Source organism: Bos javanicus, chromosome 3 (genome assembly GCF_032452875.1).
Source record: "Bos javanicus breed banteng chromosome 3, ARS-OSU_banteng_1.0, whole genome shotgun sequence".
Taxonomy (NCBI): Eukaryota; Metazoa; Chordata; class Mammalia; order Artiodactyla; family Bovidae; genus Bos; species Bos javanicus.
Window position 1 is genome coordinate 106,389,233 of NC_083870.1, and position 23,114 is coordinate 106,412,346.

A 23,114-nucleotide genomic window follows, 5' to 3' on the forward strand; every position below is an offset into this window, starting at 1 on the left:
TCTTTTTCAGTCCTGTTTCCCCACTGACTAGCTGGGGGCCTGATTCATAGTAGGAACTTAAATATGTATTCAGTGATGCCTGCTCAGTCTCCCTAAGGGACAGCACAAGGGGAGCCCATTCAGAAAAGCCCCAGGCTCCTCCATTTACTAGTTGTGTGGTTGATCCTGGGCAACCCAGTTAACTGTCCTACATTTATAAGGTAGAGATATTAAATGACCACCTGTTTTGAGTATGAAACCAGAAAATTCAGGGGAAGTGCTTAGCACAAATGCCTGGGAGCCAAGGCTGGGCTGGTCCCCTCTCTTGGCTCGATTCCAGTCTGAAAGTGTAGCAGTGTAAGATTCCAGATATGGCCTGACCAAGCGAGAACAATAGGCCTATTATTTCCCGCAGTCTGGACACGACACATTGTTAATGCAGCCTAAGACTGCTGGGCTTCAGAGTCTTTCTCTCCCATGACTAGTTCCCATCAGGTTGTGGTCAATTAAATTATTCAGATCCTTTTCGCTGGAACTGGGGTCAAGTCAGGTCTCTCCCCGACCCTCTGCTTTGTGTAGTGTCTCCCCCTTCATGAAGCTCACAGGACAACAGTGTCTTCTTGCTTATTTCAGCTTGTTGAAATTGTTTTCAGTGCTGGTTCTATTGCCTCCTGTTTCCTCCCCCTTTCGGTTTATTTTTCTGTTTTTGTTTTGTTTTTTAAATTTTGGCTGCACCATGTGGCATGCAGGACCCTAGTTCCCCTGTCGGGAATTGAACCTGCGCCCCCTACATTGGAAGGTGGAATCCCAGCTATTGGACCAATGGAGGAAATTCTGCTCCCTCTCTAATTTTAGATCCAGGCTGCTCCTCTCCACTTCAACTACACCATCTGGTCTGTTGATCAGGACAGAGTCCCACAACGCTCCACAAGAGACACTCTTCACCACTGACTGAGTTAGGGTCCTGCTATTATACAACAGCTCCCAATTATTGCTGGGCAAGCACGGTGCCAAGTGCTTTATGTATATACCATCTCATTTCCTCACAACATCAGTGGGTAGTTGATGAATCTGAGGCTAAGAGAGGGAAAGCAGGGACCGGTTTTACACGCCCAGAGTCAAGCCCCTTTTTCTGACCATGTGCTTGGCTGTAAATTTGTCACTCAGAAATGCTGGCTTCCGGCTACACACAGTCCTGACTACGTGCCTGCATGGCCGTCTTGGCTACTGTCTCTCCTACCCTCTTTCCCCCTCACCACCAGGCCTGGAGCCCAAGGGGCTTTGCTGAGGCTCCAGGCCAAGATGGGCAAAAGGCAACCTTATCAGCTCCATTAGCCTCAGGAACCTGGAGCAGAGACCTGGACCCTTTCTTCACAGCAACAGTCTTTTCATCTAGGATAGTAGTGAGAACAAGGGCTTCTCCTTGAGGAGCAGAAAGACAGCTCCCCACTCAGTGATGAAACTACCCTTGTGGCCATCCTTGACCTTTACCAGATGTAGCCTAGTCTCACAGCCAAGGGCAAATACATTTCAGAGCTCCCCTTGTTGATTTCCACTTGTCTGTGCCCTCACAGTGCACCATGCCCAGCTTGAAGGGCTTCTTCATACCCTAGAGTACTCCCCTGAGGGGCTTTGGGGAACGCCGCTGGGTCCCCTGAGCTTCTTTGGAGACAGAGAAGCAGAGTTAAATGCAAAGATTCGAAGGACAAGTCACTGGCTTCATAGACTATCTCTACCATACAGTTTGTGCATATGTACGAGCTCAGTTGTTCAGTTGTCTCGGACTCTTGCACCCCCATAAACTAACCCGCTGGGCTTCTCTGTGAGATTTTCCAGGCAAGTATACTGGAGTGGCGGAGAAGGCAATGGCACCCCACTCCAGTACTCTTGCCTGGAAAATCCATGGACGGAGGAGCCTGGTAGGCTGCAGTCCATGGGGTTGCTAAGAGTCGGACACGACTGAAGCAACTTAGCAGCAGCATACTGGAGTGGCTTGCCGTTTCCTTCTGCAGGGGATCTTTCTGACCATACAGTTTACTCTTGGGCAAATTACAAAATCTCTTTGAGCCTCACTTATCTCACCTGTCAAATGAAGATAATAATTCTATATATCTCACAGTGTAGTCATGAGGATTAAGTAGGGTCCGTAGAACAGTGTTTGGCCTTTAGTAAGAACTTAAGCAGAAATCCCTGGTGGTTCAGTGGTTAAGAATCCACCTGCTAAAGTAGGGGACATGGGTTCAATCCCTGATCCAGGAAGATTCCACTTGCTGTGGAGCAACTGAACCTGTGTGCCACAACTACTGAGCCATTCGCTGCAACTGCTGAAGTCCACATGCCCTCAAGTGCATGCTCCACAACGAGAGAAGCTGCTGCAATGAGAAGCCCTCTCCCCACAACTAGACAAAGCCCGTGTGCAGCAACAAAGGCCCAGCATGGCCAAAAAATACATAAATAAAATTAAAAAAAAATTTTAATGCCCCAGAGAGCTTCTTAACTCCATTCAAAAAATAAATAAATAAAAAAAAACAAAGAGCATGGATTGCCTTTTAAAAATATTTGTCATCATTATCAGCATCACCACAGTCACTATCATCGATAGTATCGATTAAAGTGGTGAGACCACACCAAATAACATCATTAAAGTCAGAGGGGAGAAAATTTGATATAAATGGCTAGGGACTAGATTTATATCTGGTGATTCAAGATGGTTTTTCTAACCCAGTGGGGTACTGCCAGGACAGGCTAAAAGATTGTTGCTAAGTGAAGGTGTTGTCAGGTGCCAGGGTTGTCAAGTAGAATAACAATGTGTTATCCTGTGGTAAGATCTCTTTCGTCCTTAAATGGCAGATCTACCACCCTGACTTCTGGAAAAAAGGAGCCCAGCCCATGCTTTAAAACACACTTATCTCAACTTATGAGGTCCTGCTTAGTCACTCAGTCATGCCCTACTCTTGCAATCCCATGAACTGTAGCTGACCAGGCTCCTCTGTTCATGGGATCTCCAGGCAAGAATATTGGAATGGGTAGCCATTCCTTCCTCCAGGGGATCTTCCTGATCCAGGGATTGAACCCGGGTCTTCTGCATTGCAGGTGGATTCTTTAATGTCTGAGCCACTAGGGAAGCCCATACTTATCTCAAGAGCCACTGTTAAGTTTATACCTTGGTTGGTGCTTATGGCAGAAAGTGAAGAGGAACTAAAGAGCCTCTTGATGAAAGTGAAAGAGGAGAGTGAAAAAGTTGGCTTAAAACTCAGCATTAAAAAAATGAAGATCATGACCTCCAGTCCCATCATTTCATGGCAAATAGATGGGAAACAATGGAAACAGTGAGAGACTATTTTCTTGGGCTCCAAAATCACTGCAGATGGTGACCGCAGCCATGAAATTAAAAGACGCTTCCTCCTTGGAAGATAAGCTATGACAAACCTAGACAGCATATTAAAAACCAGACAATACTTTGCCAAAAAAGTTCCATCTAGTCAAAAGAAAGAAAAGTGAAGTTGCTTAGTCGTGTCCGACTCTGTGACCCCATGGACTGTAGCCTACCAGGCTCCTCCATCCGTGGAATTTTCCAAGCCAGAGTACTGGAGTGGGTTACCATTTCCTTCTCCAGGGGATCTTCCCGACCCCGGGATCAAACCTGGGTCTCCCGCATTGCAGGCAGACACTTTACCATCTGAGCCATGGTTTTTCCAATAGTCATGTATGGATGTGAGAGTTGGACCATAAAGAAGGCTAAGCGCTGAAGAATTGATGCTTTTGAACTGTGGTGTTGAAGAAGACTCTTGAGAGTCCCTTGGACAGCAAGGAGATCAAACCAGTCAATTCTAAAGGAAATCAGTCCTGAAAATAATTGGAAGGACTGATGCTGAAGCTTAAACTCCAACACTTTGGCCAGCTGTTGCGAAGGGCTGACTCATTTGAAAAGACCCTGATGTTGGGAAAGATTGAAGGCAGGAGGAGAAGGGGACAACAGAGGATGAGATGGTTGGATGGCATCACTGACTCAATGGACATGAGTTTGAGCAAGCTCCGGGAGATGGTGAAAGACAGGAAGCCTGGTGTGCTGCAGTTCATAGGATTGCAAAGAGTTGGACACAGCTGAGCTGAACTGGATAGTGGTGGTCTGAGGTCTGAGGCCAGGAAATGGCCAGGCTGAAGAGCTTAGGGCTGGGCAAGCATTGGAGTAGCCTGAGGCTATTCTGCACCCAGTCCTTTTGTTTGATGAAAGGGCAGATGAAAGGGCAGAAAGTAGAAAGGAGAGACTCTTGAGGGTCCCAAGAGAAACTCTTCGTGTAGAAAGTAGCTTTTCAAGTCATCTGAGGCTACCAGTTGTGAAGTAGAGTATCTCTTGCCATATCAATAAATAAGGATGTAACAGCCATCAGTGATTTGGGGCCTCCAGATGTGAATAAGGGCTCCCAAAGGGAAAACAAAGCCTGAGATCCAGCAGATGCTGCCACCGCATTCCCCCTCACCCCTTCCCTATGATTGCTGAGGAGCTAGGGGATGGGGTGGGGAGTAAGAAAAAAAAAAAAAAAAAAAACAGGACGCAGGTCCCAGATATTTGAGATGTGTATGAATGAAATGACTTTAATAATCTCAGACTCTCGCATCTTCCCATATATAGAAGAGTGCTAATTTCCTTAACTTGAGATATCTGGTTTTCCTTAATTGACAGTAATCTTTGATGTTCAGACTGCCTGCCCCACTTTGTTACAAACTTCTATATATCCTGACTCCTTCCCCCCAGCTCCTTGGAGCAGTTTCTCAGGACTACCAGAGACACTGCCTTCCAGGCTTGAAGTCATAACATTCTCACCAAATAAAACACTTTCTGCTTTCAGGTTGTGACTATATTTTTTAGTAGACAGTTTTGGCAACCAACACGAAGGGACCCAGAGCAGATTCCTTCTCCTCCACCTGAGCTCTACAGGAATCTGGAGCCTTGGTACCAGCAGAGGCCCCTTGTGCCCATCCATCTCCTTGGGAGTTCAGATAGATTTGATTGAGTCTCTTCTGGTTCTAGGATCTCTCGTATTGGTTGAAGATCCCTAGTTTTATTTGGTGAGGTATAGCAGGTCCTTGCCCCCTCTCACTTGAAAGTTCCTGGGCGGGGGGCACTCAGTTGAAAAACACTGAGGCCCACCCACAGTCTAGATACTGAGTGGGACTCGGTTAAAAATACCGAGGAATACCCCCTCCCAGTTGTAAGACACTGAAAGGGTTTAATTAACAGATAAAGAGGGAAATACCCATCCAGTTAGAAGATACCTTGAAATACCCACCGAGGAATCCCCAGATCTTTGTTGAAAGACACCGAGCTTGCTATGTTGTAGGAGGCTGAGCAGTCTGTGCTGAGTAGTTAGGTAAGAGCCTGATCTGACTCTTTTCCTCAGTTTGGCTGCTTTAATAGAATTTGTTGGGGTAAAAGTGAAAATATTCCATGAAAGCTTTACTCTGAGGAAAAGGAACATAGCTCCCAGCCAGTTATAGTTTTTTCAGGTGACTGAGAAATTTATGGGAGTAGAGGAACCAGAGATCAAATTGCCAACATCCGCTGGATTATGGAAAAAGCAAGAGAGTTCCAGAAAAACACCTATTTCTGCTTTATGGACTATGTCAAAGCCTTTGACTGTGTGGATCACAATAAACTGTGGAAAATTCTGAAAGAGATGGGAATACCAGACCACCTGACCTGCCTCTTGAGAAACCTGTATGCAGGTCAGGAAGCAACAGTTAGAACTGGACATGGAGCAACAGACTGGTTCCAAATAGGAAAAGGAGTACGTCAAGGCTGTATATTGTTACCCTGCTTGTTTAACTTATATGCAGAGTACATCATGAGAAACACTGGACTGGAAGAAACACAAGCTGGAATCAAGATTGCCAGGAGAAATATCAATAACCTCAGATATGCAGATGACACCACCCTTATGGCAGAAAGTGAAGAGGAACTCAAAAGCCTCTTGATGAAAGTGAAAGAGGAGAGTGAAAAAGTTGGCTTAAAGTTCAACATTCAGAAAACAAAGATCATGGCATCCGGTCCCATCACTTCATGGGAAATTGATGGGGAAACAGTGGAAACAGTGGCTGACTTTATTTTTTTGGGCTCCAAAATCACTGCAGATAGTGGTTGCAGCCATGAAATTAAAAGATACTTACTCCTTGGAAGGAAAGTTATGACCAATCTAGATAGCATATTCAAAAGCAGAGACATTACTTTGCCAACAAAGGTTCGTCTAGTCAAGGCTATGGTTTTTCCAGTGGTCATGTATGGATGTGAGAGTTGGACTGTGAGGAAGGCTGAGTGCCGAAGAACTGATGCTTTTGAACTGTGGTGTTGGAGAAGACTCTTGAGAGTCCCTTGGACTGCAAGGAGATCCAACCAGTCCATTCTGAAGGAGATCAGCCCTGGGATTTCTTTGGAAGGAATGATGCTAAAGCTGAAACTCCAGTACTTTGGCCACCTCATTCGAAGAGTTGACTCATTGGAAAAGACTTTGATGCTGGGAGGGATTGGGGGCAGGAGGAGAAGGGGACGACGGAGGATGACATGGCTGGATGGCATCACTGACTTGATGGACGTGAGTCTGAGTGTACTCCGGGAGTTGGTGATGGACAGGGAGGCCTGGCATGCTGAGATTCATGGGGTCGTGGAGAGTCGGACATGACTGAGCGACTGAACTGAACTAAACTGAGAGGCTGTGTCCTCATACTGAGCAGTGGTCCCACAGAGAAATCCTCTCATTAATTAAAAAAATTGCTCACCTGGGGGAAACAAATAAGAACTGGACATTCAACGACTCAAGCACACAAAGGCTCAGTGGTCTTTAACTGCCAGAGATAGACTCTGAGACACATAAGATAAGCTAAAACAACTCTGGGGTGACTCGGGGAGGAGTTACGCTCACAAGCAGCACACAGGCCCACCACACAACTTCGCCAGGAAATTTTTATCCCTGCCAAATTCAAGTTAAAATGGGAAATAGAAGTACTCAAAAGCAAAGCAAAGGGCATCAGAAAGTCAACCTCTGACTAACACCCTAGCCAGATTCATAAGGAGCTCATACTTGCAAATACCTAGTTAATTGGAGAAATTATACTTTAATTGGAGAAATTATACTGAAGGAAATCTTACCCTAAAAACTGAGGGGGTCCTTATTTTGTATGCAAAGTTAAAAACTGACTTAGTAAAACTTTAAACAAAGGGAAACTCACATTTCCCTGTGTCTTGGAGTTGTAAACGTTTCTACCTGATATTCCTAGGTTGTTCTGTGTTCCTGGGTTAGTTTGCTTGTGTTTGCCCTATTTCTTGTTGTTCAGTCACTCAGTCATGTCTGACTCTTTGCGATCCCATGGGCCACAGCACACCAGGTTTCCCTGTCCTTCACTATCTCCAGGAGTTTGCTCAAACTCATGTCCATTAAATCGATGATGCCATCCAACCATTTCATCCCCTGTCATTCCCTTCTCCTGCCTTCAATCCTTCCCAGCACCAGGGTCTTTTCAAATGAGTTGGCTCTTCACATCAGGTGACCAAAGTATTGGAGCTTCAGCTTTAACATCGGTCCTTCCAATGAATATTCAGGGTTGATTTCATGTAGAATTGACTGGTTTGATCTCCTGGCAGTCCAAGGAACTCTCAAGAATCTTCTCCAGCACCACAGTTCAAAAGCATTAATTCTTTGGCGCTCAGCCTTCTTTGGAGAAGGCAATGGCACCCCACTCCAGTACTCTTGCTTGGAAAATCCATGGACGGAGGAGCCTGGTAGGCTGCAGTCCATGGGGTTGCTAAGAGTCGGACACGACTGAACGGCTTCACTTTCACTTTTCACTTTCATGCATTGGAGAAGGAAATGGCAACCCACTCCAGTGTTCTTGCCTGGAGAATCCCAGGGATGGCGGAGCCTGGTGGGCTGCCGTCTATGGGGTCGCACAGAGTCGGACACAACTGAAGCGACTTAGCAGCAGCAGCAGCAGCCTTCTTTATGATCCAAGTCTCACATCCATACATGACTACTGGAAAAACCATAGTTTTGACTAGACGGACATTTGTCTCTGCTTTTTAATATGCTGTCTAGGTTTGTCAAAGCTTAAGAAGCAAGTGTCTTTTAATTTCACAGCTGCAGTCACCATCAGCAGTGATTTTTGGAGCCCAAGGAAATAAAGTCTGTCACTGTTTCCATTGTTTCCCCTTCTATTTGCCATGAAGTGATGAGACCAGCAGAGAAGGCAATGGCAACCCACTCCAGTACTCTTGCCTGGAAAGTCCCATGGACAGAGGGGCCTGGTGGGCTGCAGTCCATGGGGTCGCTAGGAGTCGGACATGACTGAGCGACTTCACTTTATTTTTTCACTTTCATGCATTGGAGAAGGAAATGGCAACCCACTCCAGTGTTCTTGCCTGGAGAATCCCAGGGACTGAGGAGCCTGGTGGGCTGCCATCTATGGGGTTGCACAGAGTCGGACACGACTGAAGCGACTTAGCAGCAGCAGCAGCAGATGAGACCGGATGGCATGATCTTAGTTTTTGAATGTTGAATTTTAAGCCAACTTTTTCACTCTCCTCTTTCACCTACATCAAGAGGCTCTTTATGTTCCTCTTCACTTTTTGCCAGTAGGGTGGTGTCATCTGCATATCTGAGATTACTATTTCTTCTGGGAAACTTCATTCCAGCTTGAACTTTATCCATCCTGGCATTTTCCATGATGTACTCTGCATAGAAGTTAAATAAGCACAGTGACAACATACAGCCTTGATGTTATGAAAACTAAAGTTAAAGGTATACAAATTGGTGGCAGAATTTAGATAAAGGTATATAAAATTGGTATATTTAGGTGGCATTTATATATGAAGGCTTCCCTTGTGGCGCAGCTGGTAAAGAATCCACCTGCAATGTGGCAGACCTGGGTTCGACCCCTGGGTTGGGAAGATCCCCTGCATAAGGAAAAGGCTACCCACTCCAGTAACCTGGCCTGGAAAATTCTATGGGCTGTATAGTCCATGGGATCGTGAAGAGTTGGACACGACTGAACGACTCTCACTTTCACTTACTTTGTATATGATGGTCATAGCTCCTATTTACTTTTATTGTGGGATAGACAAGGCATATAGATTGCCACTAAAGAAGTATTAACTAAATGTACTGAGGAAACCAATAGAGTTACAAAATAAGTAAAAGTGGGAACTAACATGCAAGGGCTACAAAAATAAAAATAGTGATTTTGCTTTGGTTTAATTCATAAACACAGAAAGGTATTTTGCTGAATGCCTTCTACAAACCTTTGAAGACATGATAAATTAAACTCTAAAGTTGGAAAACTAAGCAACTGTCTTTGTCCTGCAAATGTCTAAGAACCAGAATATGCATACAGGCCACAAGGACCTGACACTGAGGCCAGTTAAGCAGGCAAGAACTAAAACCAGAGGGAAAAAGTGACAATTTTAAATTCAAACCATTGAGACTGTTCCCTCGGCCAAACCTTACAGATAGCAAGCCTTTATCATTTGAGCAAGCAACTTTTGTGTATTCCAACTGTTTGTTACCTAGTATGTTTATATTGTAATCCTGATTCTTAGCCAAAGCTTTTAAATGAAGCCATGAGATCCCTAGTTTGCCTATTTATGTCTGTGTACACATTATACATATAAGATATCTCTACTTTTAAAAAATATTATTAGAACTGGATTTATAAAGAGCTGTATTTAATTTTAATAAAAAGAACTTGCATTTAGAAGAAACTGACCAAGATGACTTTCAGGTTCATGTTAACTAGGAAATATTCAATAGTAAGTTGACACCTGATATTAATGTTTAAGTTTGTCGATCTAGTTAATATAGGCATGTCATTAACAGTCATCGAAATTGAGTATAATACTGTATCATACCTATGTTTAATAAATAAGACCTTACTAGATCTCTTGATGTAACTTTAAGATAAATCTAAATGAGATAAGGACTCTAGGGTAAATTCTTTTTATATTTTAGAACTATTTAAAAATAATCTTTCCAACAAAAATAAAAGAAAAAACAAACAAAAAAATGATCTTTCCAGATACCTGGTAACTTAAAATTCTAGAGCTATGCCAATTTAAGCTAAGTGATGAAAATTTATTGAATAGCTAAAAGATCCTGAGATATCAGTTGTTCTCTATAAGAACACAAATGTTTTTAGAAATTATCACCGGTGTTTATGCTCACCAATCTATAGAATGCCAAGGTAAGACAGTTCATACTTACTTACTTCTTAGTTTTACTAAAATCAAAGTTTTAAAAGTCAAGGATTCTCAGTTCTAATGAGGTGAATGAAACTGGAGCCTATTATACAGAGTGAAGTAAGTCAGAAAGAAAAAGACCAATACAGTATATTAATGCATATATATGGAATTTAGAAAGATGGTAACGATGACCCTATATGCCAGACAGCAAAAGAGACACATATATAAAGAACAGACTTTTGGACTCTGTGGGAGAAGGCGAGGGTGGCATAATTTGAGAGAATAACATTGAAACATGTATATTATCATATGTGAAATAGTTCACCAGTCCAGGTCTGATGCATGAGACAGGTTGCTCAGGGCCAGTGCACTGGGATGACCCTGAGGGATGGGATGAGGAGGAAGGTGGGAGGGGTGTTCAGGATGGGGAACACATGTACACCCATGGCTGATTCATGTCAATGTATGGCAAAAACCACTACAATATTGTAAAGTAATTAGCCTCCAATTAAAATAAATTAATTAATAAAAAAAAGTCAAGGTTTCTAATTTACCACTAGCACCACCTGGGCCTTCCCAGGTGGTAAAGAACCTCCCGACCAATGCAAGAGACATAACAGACTAGGTTTGATCCCTGGGTCAGGAAGATCCCTTGGAGGAGGAAACGGCAACCCGTTTCAGTATTCTTGCCTGGAGAATCCCATGGACAGAAGAGCCTTGCAGGCTACAGTCCATAGGGTCACAAAGAGTCAGACAGGAATGAAGTGACTTAGCACAGCACAGCACAAAATTTGAGGGTTCTGATTTAAGCAGGTAATTAAAGCTATTAGGAACAATACAGTACTACAATAATACAAACTTTTCAATATACAGTAAGAAATAGAATGTATGTTTCCAATTAAAAAAAGGCATGAGAAATGGAATTACACTTTGGGGAGGAAAAAGAAAGAACGAGCTGGTTGATTTTATTTAGATGGAAAATGAGAGACTGGATACAGAAGTGATGAGAGACTGTGGAAAGAAATCCTGAGGAAAAAGATTTGTACACAGTCAGGATTGACTGAGTTTGAATTGAAGTTAACTAAAGCAATGAATGGACTTTGTTAAGTGAGTTAGTGCAGGACGGGAATTTAATTTCTATTAAAAGTGCTTCTTTTTGACTACAAATTGTGTGAGTTTCTGTGCCCTTAAGTGGTCTATATTTGTTTTCCTTTAATTGTTTTATTATTTTGGTTGAATAAGTATTCTTTCAGTGACCTATGATCCTGTATTTTAAAACCTTTTTGATATATCTAACAAACTTCCCAAATATCAAAATCTAACTAAGCTTGTCAGCCTCCAGCTGACTCTGGGATGGATGCTTTGGGGAAAAAAAAAATGTGTAAGACAAGTCAGAGACACCTCAGAGACAAATGTTAAACGAAGTTTATTTGGTATTTCTAATTGAAAAATATTGTCAAGTGACTAAAAGTGAACTTTAGGTTATAATGTACAGATAAATATCATTAATACAGATACTCCAAAATTTATGTGAAATCCCTAACATCTATATGTCCTCATATAATGTTATCAGTCATAATTCTAGAGATTATACAAGTGTCATATGTTGCAGAAATATCCAAGTTTCCTAATTGCATTGTACTCAAATCTTATACCATGCTATTTTAAGTTTTGTCCTTTATAGATTATCATAATTTTATACTGCTTTTACAAAATGAAGATTTTCAAGAAGACTCATAAAAAGAACTTTTAAACAATGGTGTTTCTGATAGTCTTAATGCCACTGAACTGGATAACAAAACGACAGACTCTAATGGAAACCTGATTACTTCAGGCAGATCAGCAGGAATCAGTTACATGAGACTGAATGAATGGATAAATATGATTTATAACTTTGACTTTACAAAATATGCTAACTTAAATCTGTTTCCCAGGTAACCTTTTTTCTCTTATACTGTGATCTACAACAGGTTGATAAAAAATGCCTTGTAAATGGGGATGAGATATTTGTCTTTTTCTCTCTGCCTGATCCTGCCAAGATTTGGCTCTCCACCTGGCTTCCTATAAACCTGATGGTAATTACAACTGGATTACAACTAGTTACAATAATCATTGCTTTAATTTGCTTCTTATTTCCAAATTGTTTGTGCTTTTGTCTGTTACACTATGACTTTGTCAAGGTTACTAGCTACATTACTTATGTCTATTTTAAAAGATTGCTGTCTCACAGCGTGCAGCCAGGCCTCCAACAAATGTAGTGGTGACTAGATGACAAAGCAATTGATCAAAAATATATTGTTCTGTATGCCATCAATAATTGTAATAGTATAATTCTAGGTGTGGGAAGAAGCAACAAAGGAAATCCTAATAGGTTAAATCCTTGATCCTAATAAATTAGAAGATAGAGGGCCTAGAGAATATTTTATTATTTATCAAAGAGCCTAATCTGAAAATGCCAAAGAATGCTCAGACTACCGCACAATTGCACTCATCTCACACACTACCAAAGTAATGCTCAAAATTCTCCAGGCCAGGCTTCAACAGTACATGAACCATGAACTTCCAGATGTTCAAGCTGGTTTTAGAAAATGCAGAGAAACCAGAGATCAAATTGCCAACATCCACTGGATCATCGAAAAAGCAAGACAGCTCCAGAAAAACATCTATTTCTGCTTAATTGACTATGCCAAAGCCTTTGACTGTGTGGATCACCATAAACTGGAAAATTCTTAAAGAGATGGAAATACCAGACCACCTGACCTGCCTCTTGAGAAATATGTGTGCAGATCAGGAAGCAACAGTTAGAACTGGACATAGGTGCTCGCTTCGGCAGCACATATACTAAAAATGGAACGATACAGAGAAGATTAGCATGGACCCTGTGCAAGGATGACATGCAAATTTGTGAAGCATTCCATATTTTTGAGTGAAGTAAGCCAGAAAGAAAAACACCAATACAGTATACTAATGCATATATATGGAATTTAGAAAGATGGTAACGACAACCCTGTATGCGAGACAGCAAAAGAGACACAGATGTATAGAACAGTCTTTTGGACTCTGTGGGAGAGGGAGGCTGGGGATGATTTGGGAGAATGGCATTAAAACATGTATAATATCATAAAAAAAAGAAAGTGTATCTTAGACTGAAAATACTAGTGCTTGAAAGCACACTTACAAATTTGTTTTAATCCAATTAAATATCTATCTATTAAAAAAAAAAAAAAGAACTGGACATGGAACAACAGACTGGTTCCAAATAGGAAAAGGAGTATGTCAAGGCTGTATATTTGTCACCCTGCTTATTTAACTTATATGCAGAGTACATCATGAGAAACACTGGGCTGGATGAAACATAAGCTAAAATCAAGATTTCCAGGAGAAATATCAATAACCTCAGATATGCAGATGACACCACCCTTATGGCAGAAAGTGAAGAGGAACTACAGAGCCTTTTGAAGAAAGTGAAAGAGGAGAGTGAAACAGTTGGCTTAAAGCTCAACATTCATAAAACTAAGATCATGGCATCAGGTCCCATCACTTCATGGGAAATAGATGGGGAAACAGTGGCTGACTTTATTTTTGGGGGCTCCAAAATCACTGCAGATGGTGACTGCAGCCATGAAATTAAAAGACACTTACTCCTTGGAAGGAAAGTTATGACCAACCTAGACAGCATATTAAAAAAGCAGAGACATTACTTTGCCAACAAAGGTCTGTCTAGTCAAAGCTATGGTTTTTCCAGTCGTCATGTATGGATGTGAGAGCTGAACTATAAAGAAAGCTGAGCGCTGAAGAATTGATGCTTTTGAACTGTGGTGTTGGAGGAGACTCTTAAGAGTCCCTTGGACTGCAAGGAGATCCAACCAGTCCATCCTAAAGGAGATCAGTCCTGAATATTCATTGGAAGGACTGATGTTGAGGCTGAAGCTCCAATACTTTGGCCATCTGATGTGAAAGAGCTGACTCATTTGAAAAGACCCTGATGCTGGGAAAGATTGAAGGCAGGAGAAGAAGGGAATGACAGAAGATGAGATGGTTGGATGGCATCACAGACCCAATGGACATGAGTTTGAGTAAACTCCGGGAGTTGGTGATGGACAGGGAGGCCTGGCATGCTGCAGTCCATGGGGTCGCAAGAGTTGGACACGACTGAGCAACTGAACTGAACTGAACTGAATCTGGAAATTAACACCTGGAGTGATATATCAACAAGAACTTTCGCCTGATCTGGGATGAGCTTCCTAGTGCCATGGGACAAAAAAAATGGTCATGAAACATCTCCCAAATATGGTCGAATTTATGACCATGGTGAGAGATTGTGAAATAGAATATTTCCTTCCATATCAATAAACAAGGATGTAACAGTTATCAGTGATTTGCGGCCTCCAAATGTGAATCAGGGCTCCTGAAAGGGAGAACAAAGCTTGAGATGCAGCAGATGCCACCCCCATGCCCACCCATGGTGATTGCTGAGGAGTTGGGTGGAGGAGGGTGGGTAGTGAGAAATCATAAAAACAGGATGGTGGCCCCAGATAGCTGAGATGTACATGAAAGGAATGACTTCAATAATCTGAGACTTTTGCATCTTCCCAAACATTGAAGAGCGCTAAATTCCATGAGATATCTGGTTTTCCTTAATTAACAGTAATCTTTGGTGTTTAGACTGCCTGCCCTCCTTTGTTACAAACTTCTATATATCCTGAGTGCTTCCTCCAGCACCTCAGAGCAGTTTCTCAGGGCTACTGGAAATGCTATCTCCCGGGCTTGAGGTCCTAACATTCCCACTGAATAAAACACCCTACTTTCAGGTTGCGACTATACTTTTTAGTCAACAATATTCCTGTTGACTGGACCACTGGATGTTGGTTAGGCAACTGAGGAACAGGAGAGGCTTCAAGGCCGATCCTCCAACCCAGGGCTGATTTCAAAGGCTATAGATCATTCCACAGGGAGGCCTCCTATCCTGGGCTTCAGCATTTGGCTGGGTGATGGGCCTAAGTTCTGAGCCTCAGTTGGGGTTGAGGGGCATGAAGAGTACCCAGAGATTTCTTGAGACACCTGGTACACCCTTCTCCACCTAGTACCTCTGCGTCTTCTCATCCTCAACTCTCCCTAGTTCAAGGTCCTCTCCAGAAAAGAAAGACAGCCCTACTCCCCGGGAAGATTGACTGCTGAGGTGATGATATAAGAATGATGGAGTGGAAGAAGCTGGGTAGGTCATCCTTGGCTCAGAAAGCCACACCACCTGAAGTCATGCCACAGCTCTGAGGGAGCTGGACCAACCTACCAGGCAGCCCTCAGGGGTCCAAGATCAGGTGAGGTGCTCTCTGGGCAAGAGCCCAGAACCTAATCTCAGAAGAGAGGGTGGAGACTGAAGCTTAAGCAACACTACTCTTTTACTGGCTAGCCAGGCCTCTGCCCTCCTTCTCCTTATGCTCATACCATATTCCTGCATGACAGTTGTACCTTGTTCCGCTCGCCTTGACCCTCTCAGAGCTGGAAGTTTTCAAAGTAAGTAACTTGTTGGACTCAGACCAACGTGGCAGAAGCAGAACCTGCCTTGGGCACCTCTGAAGTTCTGCCTCCCATCTGGGCCTCCTTTTACCCATGTGCACAAAAAGTGTTCTGGACAGCTCAACACCATGTAATGGCTGCTTCCATTTCCACTGTGGCATGCAGAGACCTCCAGCTTTGGTTGGCTACCTTCAGACACAGTGGTAACCCTGTGATCTCATGTGATCAAATAGTGATGAGGAGCAAGAGATAAGCTTAGCTGAGGCCCTTAGAGGGTAGCCTGGAGGCAGGATCATCAGGGTTTGAGTCTATTGATTAGTTCTGTCTCTAGCCAACTCTGTGACTTTGAGGTCAGTTGTGACGGGCGCGCCAATGCGCAGGCGAGAGGAGCCACCCCACGTCTGAGGTCAGGGGCAGAAGCCGGGAGGACCCCATGCTCGAAGGGCGGCGGCCAAGAGGAGTTACCCCACGTCCGAGGTCAGGGGCAGCGGCCGAGAGTACCAACTGCAACGGAGCGGGAACAGTGGAGAGGAGCTACCCCGCGTCCGAGGTCAGGGGCGGTGGCCGGGAGGAGATACCCCACGCCCCAAGCCCAAGGCCAGGGGCGGCGGGCGGGCGGGAGGAGGAGCTACCCCACGCCCCTAAGCCCGAGACCAGGGACGGCGGCCAGGAAGAGCAACCCCACGCTCCCACACCCGAGGCCAGGGAAGGCGGCCAGGAGGAGCATCCCCACGCCCGAGGCCAGGGGCGGTGGCCGGGAGGACCAACCCCACGCCCAAGGAGCCGTGGATGTGCGGGCGCAGGAGGGCCTAGAGGAGCTATCCCACGTTGAAGGTCAGGAAGGACTGCGGTGAGGAGATACCCCTCGCCCAAGGTAAGGAGCAACGTCTGCTTTGTTGGAGCAGCCGTGAAGAGATACCCCACGCCCAAGGTAAGAGAAACCCAAGTAAGACGGTAGGTGTTGCAAGAGGGCATCAGAGGGCGAACACACTGAAACCATACTCACAGAAAACTAGTCAATCTAATCACACCAGGACCACAGCCTTGTCTAACTCAGTGAAACTAAGCCATGCCCGTGGGGCAACCCAAGACTGGCGGGTCACGGTGGAGAGATCTGACAGAATGTGGTCCACTGAAGAAGGGAATGGCAAATCACTTCAGTGTTCTTGCCTTGAGAACCCCATGAACAGTATGAAAAGGCAAAATGATAGGATACTGAAAGAGGAACTCCCCAGGTCAGTAGGTGCCCAATATGCTACTGGAGATCAGTGGAGAAATAACTCCAGAAAGAATGAAGGGATGGAGCCAAAGCAAAAACAATACCCAGCTGTGGATGTGACTGGTGATAGAAGCAAGGTCTGATGCTGTAAAGAGCAATATTGCATAGGAACCTGGAATGTCAGGTCCATGAATCAAGGCAAATTGGAAGTGGTCAAACAAGAGATGGCAAGAGTGAATGTTGACATTCTAGGAATCAGCGAACTGAAATGGACTGGAATGGGTGAATTTAACTCAGATGACCATTATATCCACTACTGTGGGCAGGAATCCCTCAGAAGAAATGGAGTAGCCATCATGGTCAACAAAAGAGTCCGAAATGCAGTACTTGGATGCAATCTCAAAAACGACAGAATGATCTCTGTTCATTTCCAAGGCAAACCATTCAATATCACAGTAATCCAAGTCTATGCCCCAACCAGTAATGCTGAAGAAGCTGAAGTTGAACGGTTCTATGAAGACCTACAAGACCTTTTAGAACTAACACCCAAGAAAGATATCCTTTTCATTATAGGGGACTGGATGCCCCCGGCAGGTGGGATGCAAAAGTAGGAAGTCAAGAAACACCTGGAGTAACAGGCAAATTTGGCCTTGGAATACAGAATGAAGCAGGGCAAAGACTGATAGAGTTTTGCCAAGAAAATGCACTGGTCATAACAAACATCCTCTTCCAACAGCACAAGAGAAGACTCTATACATGGACATCACCAGATGGTCAACACCGAAATCAGATTGATTATATTCTTTGCAGCCAAAGATGGATAAGCTCTATACAGTCAGCAAAAACAAGACCAGGAGCTGACTGTGGCTCAGACCATGAACTCCTTATTGCCAAATTCAGACTTAAATTGAAGAAAGTAGGGAAAACCACTAGACCATTCAGGTATAACCTAAATCAAATCCCTTGTGATTATACAGTGGAAGTGAGAAATAGATTTAAGGGCCTAGATCTGATAGATAGAGTGCCTGATGAAATATGGACGGAGGTTCGTGACATTGTACAGGAGACAGGGATCAGACCATTCCCATAGAAAAGAAATGCAAAAAAGCAAAATGGCTGTCTGGGGAGGCCTTACAAATAGAAAAGAAGAGAAGCGAAAAGGAAAAATATAAACATCTGAATGCAGAGTTTCAAAGAATAGCAAGAAGAGATAAGAAAGCCTTCTTCAGCGATTATTGCAAAGAAATAAAACAACAGAATGGGAAAGACTAGGGATCTCTTCAAGAAAATCAGAGATATCAAAGGAACATTTCATGCAAAGATGAGCTCGATAAAGGACAGAAATGGTATGGACCTAACAGAAGCAGAAGATATTAAGAAGAGATGGCAAGAATACACAGAAGAACTGTACAAAAAAGATCTTCATGACCCAGTTAATCACGATGGTGTGATCACTGACCTAGAGCCAGACATCATGGAATGTGAAGTCAAGTGGGCCTTAGAAAGCATCACTACAAACAAAGCTAGTGGAGGTGATGGAATTCCAGTTGAGCTATTCCAAATCCTGAAAGATGATGCTATGAAAGTGCTGCACTCAATATGCCAGCAAATTTGGAAAACGCAGCAGTGGCCACAGGACTGGAAAAGGTCAATTTTCATTCCAATCCCAAAGAAAGGCAATGCCAAAGAATGCTCAAACTACCGCACAATTGCACTCATCTCACACGCTAGTAAAGTAATGCTCAAAATTCTCCAAGCCAGGCTTCAGCAATATGTGAACCGTGAACTTCCTGATGTTCAAGCTGGTTTTAGAAAAGGCAGAGGAACCAGAGATCAAATTGCTAACATCCCCTGGATCATGGAAAAAGCAAGAGAGTTCCAGAAAAACATCTATTTCTGCTTTATTGACTATGCCAAAGCCTTTGACTGTGTGGATCACAATAAACTGTGGAAAATTCTGAAAGAGATGGGAATACCAGATCACCTGATCTGCCTCTTGAGAAATTTGTATGCAGGTCAGGAAGCAACAGTTAGAACTGGACATGGAACCACAGACTGGTTCCAAATAGGAAAAGGAGTTCGTCAAGGCTGTATATTGTCACCCTGTTTATTTAACTTCTATGCAGAGTACATCATGAGAAACGCTGGACTGGAAGAAACACAAGCTGGAATCAAGATTGCCGTGAGAAATATCAATAACCTCACATATGCAGATGACACCACCCTTATGGCAGAAAGTGAAGAGGAACTCAAAAGCCTCTTGATGAAAGTGAAAGAGTGAGAGTGAAAAAGTTGGCTTAAAGCTCAACATTCAGAAAACAAAGATCATGGCATCCGGTCCCACCACTTCATGGGAAATAGATGGGGAAACAGTGGAAACAGTGTCAGACTTTATTTTTCTGGGCTCCAAAATCACTACAGATGGTGACTGCAGCCATGAAATTAAAAGACGCTTACTCCTTGGAAGGAAAGTTATGACCAACCTAGATAGCATATTCAAAAGCAGAGACATTACTTTGCCAACAAAGGTTCGTCTAGTCAAGGCTATGGTATTTCCTGTGGTCATGTATGGATATGAGAGTTGGACTGTGAAGAAGGCTGAGCACTGAAGAAATGATGCTTTTTAACTGTGGTGTTGGAGAAGACCCCTGAGAGTCCCTTGGACTGCAAGGAGATCCAACCAGTCCATTCTAAAGGAGATCAGCCCTAGGATTTCTTTGGAAGGAATGATGCTAAAGCTGAAACTCCAGTACTTTGACCACCTCATGCCAAGAGTTGACTCATTGGTAAAGACTCTGATGCTGGGAGGGATTGGGGGCAGGAGGAGAAGGGGACGACAGAGGATGAGATGGTTGGATGGCATCACTGACTCGATGGACGTGAGTCTCAGTGAACTCCGGGAGCTGGTGATGGACAGGGAGGCCTGGCGTGCTTCGATTCATGGGGTCACAAAGAGTGGGACATGACTGAGCGACTGATCTGATCTGAAGTTTTCCAAGCCTCATTCATCTGATCTGTAATTTATCTGATCGTAGTGTTATAGGATCAGGTGAGACAATGTAGGTGTACAAAACAAACCTTAGAGTTGGCTCTCAGCAAATGTTCATTTCTTTCTTTTGATCCCTCTGATTGGCAGGATGTCTTTAATTAATAGACAATGGAAAAACACTTTCTGATCTGGGTTTAAAACTTAAAAGTTGAGGGCCTTAAATTAAAAAAAACAAACAAACAGATACTTGGGGAAGCTGTAAAGGTGGACTTGTCAGTATCTTCACTGAGACTATTTGGTGACCACTCAGCAACACAGGGGTGAACAAAGCATGGGTAATCTCATCCTTTGAGGAAGTAACATCTAACCATGGAGACAAATATAAGCAGATTAACTTATGAAATGATATGGCAAAGGCCTAAAAGAGATCTGAATACACATTTGAAAACACTAGGTTTTTTGGGGGGGATTGAAGTCTGAGAAGGCTTCACAGAGGAGGTGGCAATGGAGCCAAACCCTTCAAGATGAGTAAGAGTTCCTGAGACAGGGAAGGACATGCCAGGCAAAGGGAACACCACAGACATAGAAGTGTGGTGGAGGATGGCGGGAGCAGAAACACTGAGCAGCTTGGGCTTGCTGAGCATTTGCTGGCTGGGGAACTGGTAAACCCTGAGGCTGAGAAGATGAAAGGAAGCCTTGTATCCTTATCCCAAAGACAGTGAGGAACCATTAAAAAGAGCTTAAGGGACTTCCCTGGAGGTCCAGTGGTTGACAGTCCCCTTGCAATGCAGGGGATGCAGGTTCGAACCCTGGTTGGGGAACTAAGATCCCACATGCAGAGTAACTAAGCTTGTGTGCCACAACTACTGAGGCCACGTGCTCCAGAGCCCACGCACCACAACTAGAGAGCCCGTGTGTCCCAAGGAAAGACCTTATATCTGCAGCTAAGACCCAATGTGGTAAATTAATTAATTAATTAATTAAAATATTTAAAAAAATATTCCAAGCAGAGTAGCAAAATGATCACATCTCTACTTTATAAAGGTGACGCTGTCTCGGGCTGTCCTCAGACCCTCATCTCATCTCCCCTGGACTGTTGCAGCAAAGCCCTAACTCATCCCCTCTGACCCAATCCATACTGAGGAAGAAAAACACTTTCCTAAAAGTCTTATAATCTGGTCCCAGCCCATTGTGGGGATAACTCGAACTATCTTTTAAAACAATGGCAGATCCTCTGAGCACACCCTCTTGTTTCAGGCTATGCCCCAGCCTACCATGCATAAAAACAGGCCTATAAAGAGGCATCAACCTATGAGAGTCCCTCTAGGATATATAATGTCCTTGTAAGAGCTTTCCAAATGATTACTTCCTTCACTTTGGACCAGAGGAAAATCATGGGAAATGGTGGGCTTGAATTCTTCCCGCCCCCAAACAGAGCAATCCAGAAGTGTGGGATGTTGGGTTTTCCAAGTATATACTCATTCTTTACATCTCAACTCCAGTCCCCTACTGTGACCACAGCATCCTCCTTCATAGCTCTCTTTGTCCCAGATATGCCTTGATCTGAAACGCATAAGGCAGTGAACTTCCTGGACATGCTTAGTTCTTAAAATGTTTCATGTTTGTTCATTCTGTCTTCTTAGCCTCCTAGCAGCCCTGAGATGCAGGGATGAGACCAAGATCCCTTCATTCAGATGAACATTCACTGAGCCTAGACTCTGTGTCAGACAGAGGCCTCAAGGAGTTCAGAGTCTAGAGGGAGAGACCAACAGGTAAATAAATCATTACCATAAAGATCTGATAAAAAAAAAAAAAAAGAAGAAATTATGACAGAGGGAAACAGAAGAGAGATATGGGCAGGGTTGGCATGTTGCCCAACTCTGAGATCTATATGACTGTTCCCCCCTGGAGTTGTGCAACAAGAATGCCCTGGTCACGTGTGAGCCCAGAGAACACATCTGATCCAGTGTGGAAAGTCCACCAGGTACTAGCTGAAGCAGGAAGGGCAAGTTTACCAGGCAGATGAGGAGTGAAGGACGATCCAGACAGAGCGATCAGCATGTATAAAGTGATGGAGGGGTGAAACAAGATGTGAAATGCTGGGAGGCATCAGAAGATCCATTTTGGCTGAAGCACTGAGTAACTACGGGAAAATGTGCAGCTTCTTGTTAAATGAGTTAATGAATGCAAGAAGGACTATGACAACAACAATCATGATCATCAACATTTGGTAACCACTCATCTATGCCAAGTACTATCCTAAGTGATTTCAGTGAATCTCCTCATTTTAAGATCCCACATTCCCATGACATCGGTTCTCCAATATTCTCTCCTCAGAGAAGTTAGTCAACTTGCTCAAGATCACAGAGCTAGTGCCAGAGCCAGGATGGAAGCTCAGATGTCCTAGATTCTACATCCCTGAGCCCTTGACCACTACTTCTTTCAGCAGCAGAGCCCTTAACTTTGGGCAGGGGGACCCCAGCACAGAGTCAGGTGGGCACCAGCAGTCACATCAGCCCCCCTTTGAGCTTCACCAGAAGTGGTCTTTTCTTTGGCCATCAGCAAGGACAAGAATCAATGGTTCCACCGAGATCCTGAGCAGAAGGGGGAAACGAAGAGGACACCTCATGAATGAATTCTCTGGGCATGTATGAAAAGACCCTGGGATTCCCAGAGCCTCCAGAAAGACTTTGAGTGGGGGTTGCGGTGCTGCAGAACCAGTAAAAAACAAAACCCCACAATTTGATGACCTTGTGTTTATCCTAGGCATCGTGTGGCCTGGTTACATCGTGAAAAAAATGTCAAATTCTTTCCAGCTGTCTCAGGTCTGCACGTTCACGTCACCTGTTTTTCAACCCCATCGGGACCTCCCATCCCTCAACACAGCTCCCATCTTCTCTCAACCTTGCAGCCCTTCCTAGGTTTACATTGTCTTTCCTCCCATAGGGCTGGCATTTCTTTTGCAGACACCTTCCCCTGTCTTCATCCTGGGTCAAACCAACTGATTTTTTTCTCTGCTACTACATCTGGCAACTGTGAGCTGCTGAGGAAACCCTAGAATCACATGAGGTCTTGGAGCTCACCTGCTCTGCAGTCCTTTGCTTGATCCTTGCCAGCTCACAGGCTTTTTTCCTCAGCCTCATTCTAGGGTGTTCCCCCTCAACATGACCTTAAAGCACCTCTTC

The 23,114-nt window shown here is 43.9% G+C and overlaps 1 non-coding gene across 1 annotated transcript; it reads left to right on the top strand.

The window, feature by feature from the left end:
* Positions 1–13,021: 13,021 nt before the first annotated feature.
* LOC133245397 (U6 spliceosomal RNA) lies at positions 13,022–13,128 on the top strand. The gene has a single exon (XR_009735662.1). It is a non-coding gene; the product is annotated as a U6 spliceosomal RNA (small nuclear RNA).
* Positions 13,129–23,114: the final 9,986 nt, after the last annotated feature.